Below are 13,317 nucleotides of genomic sequence, written 5' to 3' on the forward strand. Positions count from 1 at the left end.
GTGTGTGTGTGCACGCTTACCCAAGATCATAAGATATTTAAATAAATTTGTTTTTACCTTTTGTACTAGATATTATAGTTTTAGGTTTTATATTATCACCTATGATCCATTTCAAGTGTTTTAGTGTATGGCATGAGTGAAGAGTCTATGTCTAATTTTCTGTTATCATTTGTTGAGATGACTTTGCACTTCTCATTGAATTATCTGGTATCTTTGTCATTTACCATGTATGTGTAGGTCAACCAGTAGTTCTAAACCAGTAGTTCTGAACTGGGGGGTGATTTTGCCTCTCAGGGAATATTTGACAATGTCTGGACATTTTAGGCTGCCACAACTCAGGGGTGCTCCCAGCATCTAGTGCATGGAGGCCAGGGGTATGGCTGAACATTCTACAATGCACACCACAGCCCTCACAACAAACAGTTATCTGTCCCCAAATATCAATAGAGCCAAAGTTGACAAGCTATTGTCTCGGCTTTCTCTTCAGTTCCATAGATCTACTTTTTCACCAATATCATGCAGTCTTGTTGACTTGGGGTTTAGAATAAATCCTGAAATCGGATGGGGTAAATCCTCTGACTTTGTTCTGTTTTTAAAAAACCACTTTGGTTCTTCTAGCTTCTTTGTATTTCCATATAAATTTTAGTTACAACTTGTCAATTATTACAAAATTCATGCTGAATTTTATTTAATTGCACAGAATGTGTAGATATGTTCTGGAGGGAATCAACATCTAGAATATTGAAGTTTCACATCCAGGAACATGCTATACTTTTGGCTCTCTTTAATTTCCCTCTGCAACTTTTTAAAATTAATTAATTAATTAATTAATTAATTTTCTTATAGTTTTCAGTGTAGAGTTCTTGGACATTACTTGTTAGATTTATTCTTAAGTATTTTAGGTTTCTTGCTCCATTTTTTAAAAAAAATCTTGAATGAATTGTTAAAGTTATAGATGAACATTAAGTATGGGCACATAGGTATTCCATAGATGTCAGTGTGTTTAACAGAAGAAGTGTTTGCACTGGTTTCTGGTAACTCGCTCGCTTTCTGTGTATCTTAAATTCCCAATTCCACATCTTTGGCTTGTGGAGAAAGGCTCTCTCTTGCTGCATTTTCTCCCGTTGATGTTTTTCTAGCTGTTTTCCAGGTACTGTTTTTTCTTTCAGCTGTTCAATTGCCTACATCTTCTTCTTTAGGTTTTGGGTCTGTTTGTCTGTCTCAGGGTCTCTGGAAGGTGACTGAGAGGCTGTCTTTCATGGTGGCTTTGCTAGGTGGGAGTGGAGTCAAATCTGGACTCTTGTCACATCTTGCTCTCTGCTGTCTCAGCCTCATGCATCCTTTAATTATTAAAGGCTGTTTTTGTTGGTGACTTTTCATTTCCAGGTGGTGGTTTCTTATTCTGAGATGGTTCTTCCTCATGCGGTTCAGAATCGGTGATTGGTTCATTTCTTAAAACTTACAAGCTGTTGCAAGTTTATATTCTTCACTTAGAACTGCTTGGTAAATTACTGTCTTTCCTGTAAATATTCCATCCAAAAATGGCTACCAAGAAACCTGTCACATTTCTGCATTTGAAGGTATATCCTAATTGTGCAAGATAGAGCCGAGTTAATGCCAAATCTCGTATCCAGTGTTAACACATTATCCAAGAGGACAGGTGATCGTTAAAATGTGCTCACCACCTGGGCACCAAGGAAAATATTTAGAATCAGAGGAGATGGGTTTAGAAATGAGTTTGTAGTTTGCAATATCCTACACTTCCTTCATCTCCTCAGATTGCCAAGTTCAGATGCTACTAACATGTGTCCACAAGGGCTGTCGCAGTCTGCCTTAGGACGACCAGTCCCAACTTAAATGCAGAATCACATTTGGCAGGCATGACATGGTAAATAGCACAAATTCCAAACTGCATCATAAATGGAGCCGTTTTTGGGTAATTGCACTAAAGCAATTTCTCTACTTGCTGCAATGTAATGCAGAGTTTCCCCCACAATAGGAAGTTCCTGTCTTGTCAACATCTGTACCAGCTATTACAACACAGCAGTGGTTTTCTATTCCTTAGCATTGTAATCTTATCAGTCTTAAGGAAACTTTTGTTGACTAAAGCTGCATTAGGTGCACCCAAGTTGAGGTACTGATCTAATCTACAAAATGAAAATATGCCCTTACTCCCCAGGACATGGACAGCCACCTGGTATAGTTAAGGTCCAGGTGATAACACAAAATAATTGTTTGCAAATTTAATTTATTTGCAATCACATTAAAATCGTTGTTGTCAAAGAAGGGAACTTCATTGTTAACATTTCTGGCACAAACAGTTTCATCTTCTGACCAGGAAGGATGCCGATTTTGCATTGTTTTTCTGAATGAAGACTTCAAACATGCTCTGGTCTTTACATGACAAAGTTGGAGCTTGGGTATCCCAGCTGTGCTCTAAGCTGGTTTTAAAATACAGAGAAAGTATGTAGCATTGTGTTAGGGTCAAAGAAAATAACAAGAATAGAGAAGAATCTTTATTGTATATTTTTGCTGTCTTTTGGATGGCTCCTTACTCATGAGGCAGTTTGACAAACAAATCTATTTTCATGTATTTTTAAATTAAATTAAAAAATTATTTTCATTTTGAAGTGACTGGAGACTCACATTCAGTTGTAAGAAATAATATGAAGAGAACCTGGGTATCTTTTACCCAGTTTTCTACAATGTAAATCTACCTGTAAATCTTTCTACAATGTAATCTACCTGTATTATCTACAATGATAATCTACCTGTAAGCTATAGCAAAGTATCAACGTCAGGATGTTTACACTGATACAGTCAAGCTACAGACCATCTCCATCACATGACTTCCTGCCTTCCCACAGCCCTCTTGTTCTCTGCTTCTATAATTTAGTCATTTCAACGTTATGTAAGTGGAATCATACAGAATATAACTTAGGGCGATTGCCTTTTTTTTTTCATTCAGCATAATTCAGATAAGAATTCATCCAAGTTGTATCAATAGCTTGTTTAGACTATACTCTATGGTATGGATGTGTCACAATTTAACCATTCATCCATTGAAAGACATTTGGTCTGCTTCCAATTTTTGGCTATTAAGCATAAAGTGTCTATAAATATTTATGTAGATGATATTGTGTGAACATAAGTTTTCATTTCTTTGCCATCAATGTCTAGGAGTACAATTACAAGTTTGTATGGTAGCCACATACTTAGTTTTTTAAGAAACTACCAAACTGTTTCCAGAGCGGTTGTACCATTTTACTTGTTATTTATCGTGTTGCTGTAGGAATAGGAGAGGAGAACGTTTCTGACAACTTAATGACTGATGGGTTCCTTCAGGAAGTTGGGAGACCCAAAAGGAGACATGGGTTTGGTGAGATTAAAATCACGGTTTTAGAAACAGACTTACAGACATAGAAAACAGACTTGTGGTTGCCAAGGGGGTGAGGGTGGGGGACGGATGGAGTGGGAGTTTGGGATGAGCAGATGCAAACTATTATATATAGGACGGATAAACAACAAGGTCCTACTGTATAGCACAGGGAACTATAGTCAATATCCTGTGATAAACCATCATGGAAAAGAATATGAAAAAGAATATATATATATATATATATATATATCCGAGACACGCTGCTGTACAGAAGAAACTAATGCAACATTGTAAATCAACTATGCTTCAGTAAAATAGATTTAAAAATTTTTTTAAAAATAAATTTAAAAAAATGACAGTTTTGTTTTGAACGTGATGAGTTTGAGATGCCTGCGATGGAAACCCTAGTGGAGCTGGCCTGCCAGCATTTGGGTGAACATCCACTGCTCAGCAGTGAGACTGGCAGAAGATGCAGCTTGGAGATGTGTGGCCTGGAAGCCAGGAGAGGACACCAGAGTTGAGTGATAAGAATAGAAGGATGTAGAAGAACTCTGAAAATTAGAAGTTCCAGGGGAGTAAGAAACTGAGAAATAGTCCCTGATGTGAATTTCAGACAAACTGAGGAAATACAGTAGGTGCCCATGTCCAGGAAGCCAAAATAGACCCTGGTTTTAGGACACGCTATAGGTGGACCAGTTCGGTGCTTTCAGTTTCGATGGACTGGTGATGACAGAAGCCATGTTTAAAATTGAACGTGGCCAAGACAGTGCAGACTGGTCTTTGATCCAAGTGGAAATCCATTCTGGGGAGGCAAAAATGCCTGCTTCCAGTGGAGTAGATTTCCTCCCTAAATGTCACATTGTCCTTGGTCAGAATGACTGGAGAGACAAGCTTAAGGGTTTCCCCCAGAGTAGGAGGGAATCAACAAAATCTGGTTGCTTGTAGATGAAGTCCTTGTCTCTTAACCTTCATGATTTGATTCTTTAAAATTTTGCCAAAGCCATCACAGTGACTTAAAACGAGGGTAAATTTTCTTTCAAGGAGAATGTTAGGTTTAGGTATGTTGATGGAAATAATCAATAAACAATCTATAATAGGAATAGAAAAGAGTTTTATTCTTGCCAAACTGAGGACGTTAGCCCAGGAGACACAGATCCAAGAAGCACTTGAATCGTGTTCCCCAGACTACAGAATAGGTGAGGCTTATAAAGGCAAAAACCACAGAGTTACGTAAGTTGCTTGTCAAGAATTATAATTGGAGCCGGCAAGCAGTAAAGGTGCTTGTTAAGCAAGGATTGGTTGGGGTCTGAAATGGTTGCATAGTTACAAGGGGAGACCTTGAGACCATAAGGTTGCAGCTGGCAGCTGTTCACAGATACTGTTTTGAGAATGGCTGGTGGTGACCTTCAGTCTGACACAGGTCAGAAAACTCAAGTTCAAAGGGATGCAAGAACATGTCTGAAATTATGGCCACCCGGCTCCATTTTGAATGCCTGAACCACAGTTACTCCATTTTGATTTTAAAATGCATTCTTTTCCTTAATGGTTAAAGTAGATGTACGATGCATGTTTGACAGGCTGTAAGAGTCTGTTCTGATTAGCATAAAGTTCAAGCCAAATCGTGTATAAGCCAGAATGACTTTCCCATACCTCAGTATGTGAAAAATTCTCCCATCAGGCATTAATAATGTTGAATGATCACATTAAATAATAAAGAAATGATAATTTACTGATCAAAATCTAAGGAACTAATACTGGGCAACTGTTGAAATACATCACTTAAAATTGCTCATAGATCACTTTATCAGGAATCTCTAAAAGCTGTAATGACAATATACATCAGCTTTTAATGTTTCAATAATTTTTAGATACTCCCTTTATTTACATTGACTTTTGTTTCTTTACTAAAATTATCTGTGAAATATTCAATAAAATAATGTTTATGATCAATATAATGGTATCCCCTTAAGTCTGAAAGGATTCTATGGGTTTTTTATAGAATGTCTTATAAAATAAATGACAAGATAATTGTTTGATTAGCCCATGGTTGGTAATGACAGGGAAAATGAGGTTGACATTAAAAAATACCATTAAAATGTATTTGGCAGTAGGGTCTAGAAAACAAATGAGTTAGAACAGCAAAAGAATAGTATCTAATTAACCCTAAAAACAAGAGGAAGACTGATGTTTTTCCCTAGACTATAAACTAAAAAACCACTTGCTTTTAAACCCATCAGGAAGCACCTCCCTCCCCTACTTGACTGATAATAAGCCACAGTCTATCCCAAATCTTGGTACTTACAAGGCTTTTATAGCAAATGAGAAAATAGTAAAGTTAATGCCCCTTAACAGGAATTTCATTTGCACCAGTTTCATTCTGAGTATGACAAATCCATTCAATACACCCGATCTTTACACAAAAATGATTTAAAATGGATGATTACATGGGTACAGTAATTGAAATTTCCCCCTTGGCTATGAGAAAATCATGTCTTTAGCATTAAGGACTCCTTAAAACAACTGAATTTCAATACGAAGAATGACCTCAGAGGTTGGAGGTTAATTTCTCACTTAATTTCTCCATTTTCTCCTGCTCCTGCTTGTCATTTGGAGTCTCTGTCATCCAGTTTCTTTCGTTTCTTCCCCTGATGTCTCTAACTGTACCACTTTCCCACTGGAATATAGGCTTGTCCTTTCTGCCTTAAAGGACACGTTATTCCACTTCTAAGTAGGTTAACTTTGCCACATAAATTTTTTCAGTTAGCGTGTGCCACATGCACTTGATGCTAAAATATGTACTGGGGAGTTTGTCTTTACTTTTAAAAGTGTGGGGTTTCTGGCTTCACTCTTTGATCTTTATAAAGCCATATGGTTTTTCTGACCTTGGATAATGTTAAAGATATTTGGCAGTTGAGGATGTGCAAAGGCTGTTGAAAATCCATAGAGAAGTAACAGAACACTCTTAACAGAGGATGTAACATCACCTTGACCACCTAAAGCTTCTATATCTTTGTTCTTTTAGATGTATCAGACAGAAGACTTGAATTGCTATCAACAAAATTGAATATCAAATTCATTGCTTATGAGACTAAAATATTCTTCCCACTGTTAGAATTTTCCCCTGGCAGATTATCCATGTGTATGTCAAATGTACAACCAAACCAGTATAATTTAGTGAGTCCAGCATCCTAAGATCTCCTTCCCTGACTAGGCAAATAGGATTCAGTTCAGTACGTTGATATTTCTCTGTTTAATTAAAATCTTAGGGTACTTGATTTCAAGGAGGTTAGGAAACCCAATCCAAACTTTTATGAGTTTTTATCTAATTTTAAGTTCTATTTTACTTTAGTCATAGCTTCTGTCATGTTTAGTACAGGTAACTGCAAAATAAATTTTTAACATTGTAAGAAAGTAAGTAGCTTTACTCAAATATCAAGTATAAAAAAAATCAGCTTGTGTAACTGTATAACTTGTCTATGTAATTTGACTGAAGGTGATGGAGGGCATCCAACTTAAGAGTATTTTATGTTTTATTTTTTCTGTTCTCCGGCCGGATAACAATTGTATCTTTTCTATCCAGTGAAATGAGATATTTATGTGACAAATTTTAGTATATTCCATGCATTTTATTCTATCCATGTTTATGCCCAATACCATTCCAACAGCGAGTCACTTTGAAAATGAGCCATAATATACTCTTCTGAGTAAAATTACACAAATGTTATATGAATTTGAGAGTCATTTCACTAGTAGGATTATAAGAAGTTTCCTAATTTCCAAGGCACACAATAAGCTTATTAGATAGAGAAAGAAGTTATTACAAATGTGCTTTTCTCTTCATTTAAAATTGATCCTCAAAGCTGCAAAGGCAGGTAGAAGAGCCAAATCCCCACATCAGTGTGTTCATTGAGGGACATTTTTTTCAGAGCACAATAAAATATTTTAAGAATGTGATTCCATGAATTACAGGTCTCAGGTCAAAAATAGATGCCATGCACTTTTACATAAGCTTGCTATATAATCATTCATCAATAATGTATCCTTAATATTCCTCTATGCCTTCATGACTTTTCAGAACGAATACACGGTCGACATGAATTTTAAGGCTCATGTGAGTATCATGAATGCCTGGCAGTGTTACAACACCACAAATTGTGTTATTTCCATCACACAATAACCAACATTTTTCATACTTTCGTAAATAAGGGAGCCAATGGGTTGCAGGCATTTTGTTGTTAGAAGATAGCTCTGTAACTCTAAGAAATTGTTTTTAATATTATTGCGACATATTAGTTCTGAATAATTTAGAAGCAATTTGGATTTTAAGCATGTTGTCTAGGAGGGCTCAAAGGACAGTGCCCTTTAAAGAACTCAGTATAGTTAACTAACATCAGTAACCAAGAATTTTAGGAATACCTGCTCTAAGGTTCTGCGTGTAGTTTTCAAGGAAACACCCATGAGAACATGCACATTGACACGGCTTTAAATCCACGGCCTCCAACCTTGGTTAGAATGAAAATACTCTATTGTCACGTCCTTGGTTCTCAGTTAGAAAGGGGTTACTGGTCCATTTTAGCAGAGAATTGCTCAGCAGTAAACTGCTGTCCATGGGCTAACGCACCTGTGAAAGCTGTTTCAGAAAGTGACAGCAGGAAGCTAAGTGGAAAGAACCAGAAACTCCAGAAATAATCAGGTGGGCACAACAATTCCTGCTCCAACTGTTCCCGCCCACAAGCTGGGAGGCTTATAAATCCTGCAAGAGAGGCGGTCAAGAAGATGATAGAATTTTCCATCACTGTGGAATCTGCTGGAAATTCAATCTGACTTTTACAATTTCTAAGTCTTATCTCAAGATCAAATTTTAAACCTGCCAACCCAACCACCAGAATCCTCCTATTGAAAAAAAAGTCATATTATGGATACCCTCAACCAACTGATTTATGATTCTGCCAATTCAGCAAAAGAAATGTGCTCAGTTTTATCAAATTGCAAGATTCTTTGAAGCCCTGATTTCTGCATACTTTCTACATCTCTAATTTCTTTATACTCAAAAGAATGTCCTTATCAATAGATTAAGTTAGGAGGTTACATCTTAATATTCCAGCTGCTCTGTACAATAAGGTTAATATATGACGTTCTTCACTTTTTTCTTTCCCCACTGGAAAAATAATGGCTAACAATTTGCCTTGAACTGCAAATCTGTTCTTTTGGCCATATGAGGCTATTTCTGGAACTTTTGTTGTAAAAAATGAGAAAGTCAAGGGTGGAAGTTACAAATTTCTAGTAAGTCACTGGTTCCAAAAGATGAGTTAGTTCTTCTCACAATTAATCCTACAAACCAATATGACACAGTCGTTCATAGTCTGTGTTAGGTATGGCATGGAAAAAAAATGTTTTTAATCACCAGCCATAGATTCTGCTCTTCCAGTAACAGAATTGACAAGCAATTTTTATAAACACTTAGGAAAATATCTTTCTTGTATCACATATATAAAATATAAGATCTCACTATAATATACTAATATTCTAAGAAATTGTTATGAAGACTAGCCAATACATTTTGTTGTCATTGAAATGACAGCAAAACAAACTTGGCACTCAGCATGTTAAAATGTCACTTTTTTCAAAATTCAAAATCAGATTTAATTGGTGTTGAGCCTTGTCGGTTGCTCTTGAGTAAATTATTCCAAGATCTATGTACCTCTTTCCCACAGGCTTTCTATAAAAAGAAAGAAAGAAATGTACAATATGTAGCATCTCTTTGTTAAGAGATTGTATAAACTTCTGTTCTATGTTTCCATTAGAGAACAGTGAAAAATACAATCTCTTGGTGCCTCATTAAGTTAAGAGAGTTTTAGGTGGATGTCATCTTTGCACTTTCCTCAGATTAACTGAGAGGGTTGTGAATGGAGAATTGTAAATAATCGGTGTGAGTAGTAGGGTCTGCTGGCCCTTCGCCAGCACCCACCTCTCAAGAGCGGTCGTCTGGTCTTCTCCATAAAACTGAACTGTGGGTTGTGGATAATTCCCTGTGCCCACCTGCTTGATTGATGGGCAGGCCAGTTTTGTGGTGGGGGCAGGGGACTCTCTCCTGAGCTGGGGAGTCCCTAAAACTAAAAGTCCCTAAAACTGCCTTGTAAAGGTACCATTTATCAAGTCCTTGAAGTGAGTCTCCATCTCTTGGTGCCCTGAAATGTCCATCTCATAGAAACTCTCAGTCAATTGGTGAGGAAGATTCCCCATTTTGCCAAATCCTAAAAGAGTGGACCTATAAATTCATTTCAAGTTTTGTACTATTATCAGTTATGGCTTAAGTGATTTAACATTATTATAAAGAACGACTAATTGGCTAAGTAGATGAAGAACATTCTAAGGGCGATGTAGAGAGCATCTCCTAGGTAGCTACACCTGACACACAAATACAGCTTTTATCATCATCTCCGTTCCTAAATTTTTTTGCTTTTATCACCTTAAGTAGCATTTACTCACTCTATAGATAACCAAACACCAAACATCATTATGATCTTTGAGCCTTAGATATTAAAAGGGCAAAAATATTGATACTGGGGATATTTAAAGAAGTATGGTTTGTTCAGAGAAAATTATTTGAAATATAAATTTCCTTCTAAAATCTATATTTATAAACATTTGTAATCATATTTTTAGCTAATTTCATCCAGGCGCAACTGTACTCACTCATTATTACCATTTGGCACTCTGAAAGTTGGTGGATTTATTTTATTTCTATCAATAATTACTATTCATGTGTGTATTCATTGTGAAATTCATTCTAATGGGATTCACTAGTTTATGTAGAATGCTCTCAACTCTTCAGGCAAGAACTTAGCAGTCATTTCATTTCCTACTTTTAAAAATGAAATTCATGTGCAGTTAATAACGCGTTTAGTACAGTATCTGAAAGAGATGAGAAATTTTGCGGTCCTTCGAAAAATAGGAAGTCACTTTTAAAGAATGGGTTAATGCGTGGTCAGAAATAAAATACTTATCCAGCTTTAAATTCTATTCAAAACCCACAAAACCTGGAGCTTAAACATGAAATAATGGTTTTATTGCTTTGCTTAAATCATTTTTCCCTTTTCTCCAATAATTTTTTTTAATTCACTGATTTATAGAAAACAACTCCAGATCTGTAAGCCTGAGGAGGTAATTTTAGAATGAGCTGAAGAGAAAATTTGAATTACTCATTTTCTTTTTCACTTATTATTGTTCTTTGGGAAACAAATGCAGTGCAGGGACATTCGGGATCATCTAGTCCTATTTGGTGTAGAGGTGAGCAAACCTGTGCCCAGAGAGACAAAGCTAATCACCCAAAATACACCAGATACTTAGCAAAGTCGAGCGGATAATCAGGTCTTCGAGTCTAGTGGACGGAGGGCCTGCATCCCAGCCAGGGGGCCCCATCTTTTCCCAGATGTAATATAACATTCTTATGCTTCTTTAATTTGAAAACAAACAACCCTGCTGGGCTTTTCTCTCTATGTAAATGCAAATTTAAAAAGGCACATTTCTCTGTTAATAAAAGACCTTCATTTGTCTTTAAAATCTCTGAGTTAGAAAATTTAACAAATAGGCAGAACTTGTGTTTGGCATGCTTGTGGCTCTCTGGCCTGGTTGCTGATCCCTTCGCAGTGATGCTTATTCTCATACTCTCTGCAATCTAAGGACAGTCGCTCAGAAGCACAATATAAGGTGTATCCCTCTCAAGGGCATGTGGGATTCTGAAGATGCAGTCTCTTGAAGGAATGCCTTATAGTGATGGAATGTCAGATAGTCATGTGTATAATTTTAGATGAAGAATCCGCCTGTAGCTTCTTCCATCAGGCCACATCTATTTACGCATGTGTTTATTTATATCCCATCTTATTTCCAAAGGGATGTGTGGCCATACAACACCCCACAGGAGGCCAAGTTTCTGCCCAAGTTTAGGCAAGACTTCTGCAATATTTAGAGACTCTAAGTGCATCATTAATTCTGAGTCATCTAGATATTTTTAGTCATTAAGTACTACCAAGAGCTGCAGGACAGTCCCTAAGGTATAAATACAGAGAAAAAGATGAATAAGTTATGAAAATCACAAGCAAAAAAAAATAGAGTTTAAAAAAAACTACAAAGAAAACAAGAAAAGTGGCTAAGTATCCAAATAGCCATATTTTTTAAAAAATGAAAAGTTTCGCTTATACTAAAATCAATTCAAAGCCACGTCTTCAAAGTCTAATAAGCTCCTTTATACTTATAAGTACCAACATTTTGTCTCTCTTAGCAAAATGTTAATGCAATGCAAATGGTATTTCTCAATCTTAAATAAATGTACTCCACTTGACTATAAATTAATAGAAATAGATCCAATTATAAGACTCTAAAATATTCCTCTTTTAAAAAAACAACTGCTAAATTATATAAATATTAAAATCTAGAAAGAAAACAGAATACATTATTGGGTCAATAACTTGCCATAAACTTCTCAAATTAATTATTAACTTCCTACAATCAACTAATTTATTTTGATCTACTAAAACATAAAGGATTCCATATAATTTATTGTTAATTACATCAATTTCATCTGTAATGCTGTATATTTTCCATTGAGCTTTCATTAGAGCTATTTATATGTGTACTGTTATAAACATAGTATGTATTAGGTTTCTTCTAGAACTGCAGTCATCAAGGAGAAAAGAGTAATCAGAAGTGAAGTAGAATAAGAATGGTGTAATTCAACAGAGTGCTAGAAATGGCAATCGGAAATAGTTGTTTGGAAATTAGTTCACCTTCCCTCTGGCCAGTGTTTTCTCACACAGAGTCACGGGCCCTAGTGTTCTCACGAATTGCCTGCAACAGGGCATCTCAAACTTTAATATGCGTAGCAAATGCCCTGAGTATCTTGCTAGAATGAAGTTTCTGAATCTATAGGCCTGGGATGGGACTCTTGAGTCTGGATTTTTAACACTATCTCAGATGATGCCAACCACTGATTTGCAATCACAATTTGTATAGCAGTGCTGCAGGGTGATAGGTCTCAAATGTGGTCCCCTGTCCACCTGCTACAGATTCATTAGATGGCTTATTTTGTTTTTTAAATGCAGAATTCTAGAGATGACCCCAGACCCAGTAACTCTAAGTTCCAAGGGTAGGGCAGAGTTTTCAGCAAGCCCTCCACATGGCAGTCTCTGCCCAGCAAAGTATGAGGAACGCCGCTCCGTGGGGAATTCGCAGGTGTGTGCGTCTAACCCGAAATGTATGACATGAGAGTCAAGGGCAACTTTCTGCAAAGTAATTAGATGAGTACAAGGCTACTAAAAAGAGAACTGGTGCAAATCATTACTGCCCGTAAAAAGAAATTCCAGATCATTAACTTTCTGAGATATCTGTCATCTTGTCTCTGTGTGATACTCTTACTCCTAGACCAGGAGCCCTCAGACTTCAGCATCAATCAGAGACACCTGGGGGTCTCAGTAAAACCCACCCATTGATTATGTAGGTCTGGGTTGGGGGTCCAAAAATTCGTGTTTCTAAGTTCCCAAGTGATGCTGATGCTGTTGGTCTGGGGACATACTTTGTCCTGCACGACAGCATGATTTTGACAGTTCACAAAACCTACGATGTCCATGTCCTGTTGGATTTATTTATTCAATCCAAGTATCACTTGAAGACGAGTACACTTATTCAACACAAACTGCCCACAAGTTGAGACAGTCCATGGGGCTAAAGAAAGAATCGTAAAATAGAATCTCTGTGTTCTGGGATTCTGCTGTCCAAGGAGATAGGTCAAACTAACATATGACACCATTCTATGATACTTCAAGGAAGCACACAGCAAAGTGTTAAAAATGAATGACCTGTACCCACTCTAGGAGTTCCGAGAATTCAGTGTGGCCTGAATTAGCTTGAAATGTTTTAATTAACAATATGGTACTGAAGTG

The 13,317-nt window shown here is 36.7% G+C and overlaps 1 pseudogene; it reads right to left on the minus strand.

Annotated features, from left to right (window-relative positions):
* Positions 1 to 962: 962 nt before the first annotated feature.
* On the minus strand, positions 963 to 13,004 carry LOC103012065 (eukaryotic translation initiation factor 2A-like; annotated as a pseudogene).
* Positions 13,005 to 13,317: the final 313 nt, after the last annotated feature.

The sequence above is a fragment of the Balaenoptera acutorostrata genome, chromosome 3, assembly GCF_949987535.1.
Source record: "Balaenoptera acutorostrata chromosome 3, mBalAcu1.1, whole genome shotgun sequence".
NCBI classification, from domain to species: Eukaryota; Metazoa; Chordata; class Mammalia; order Artiodactyla; family Balaenopteridae; genus Balaenoptera; species Balaenoptera acutorostrata.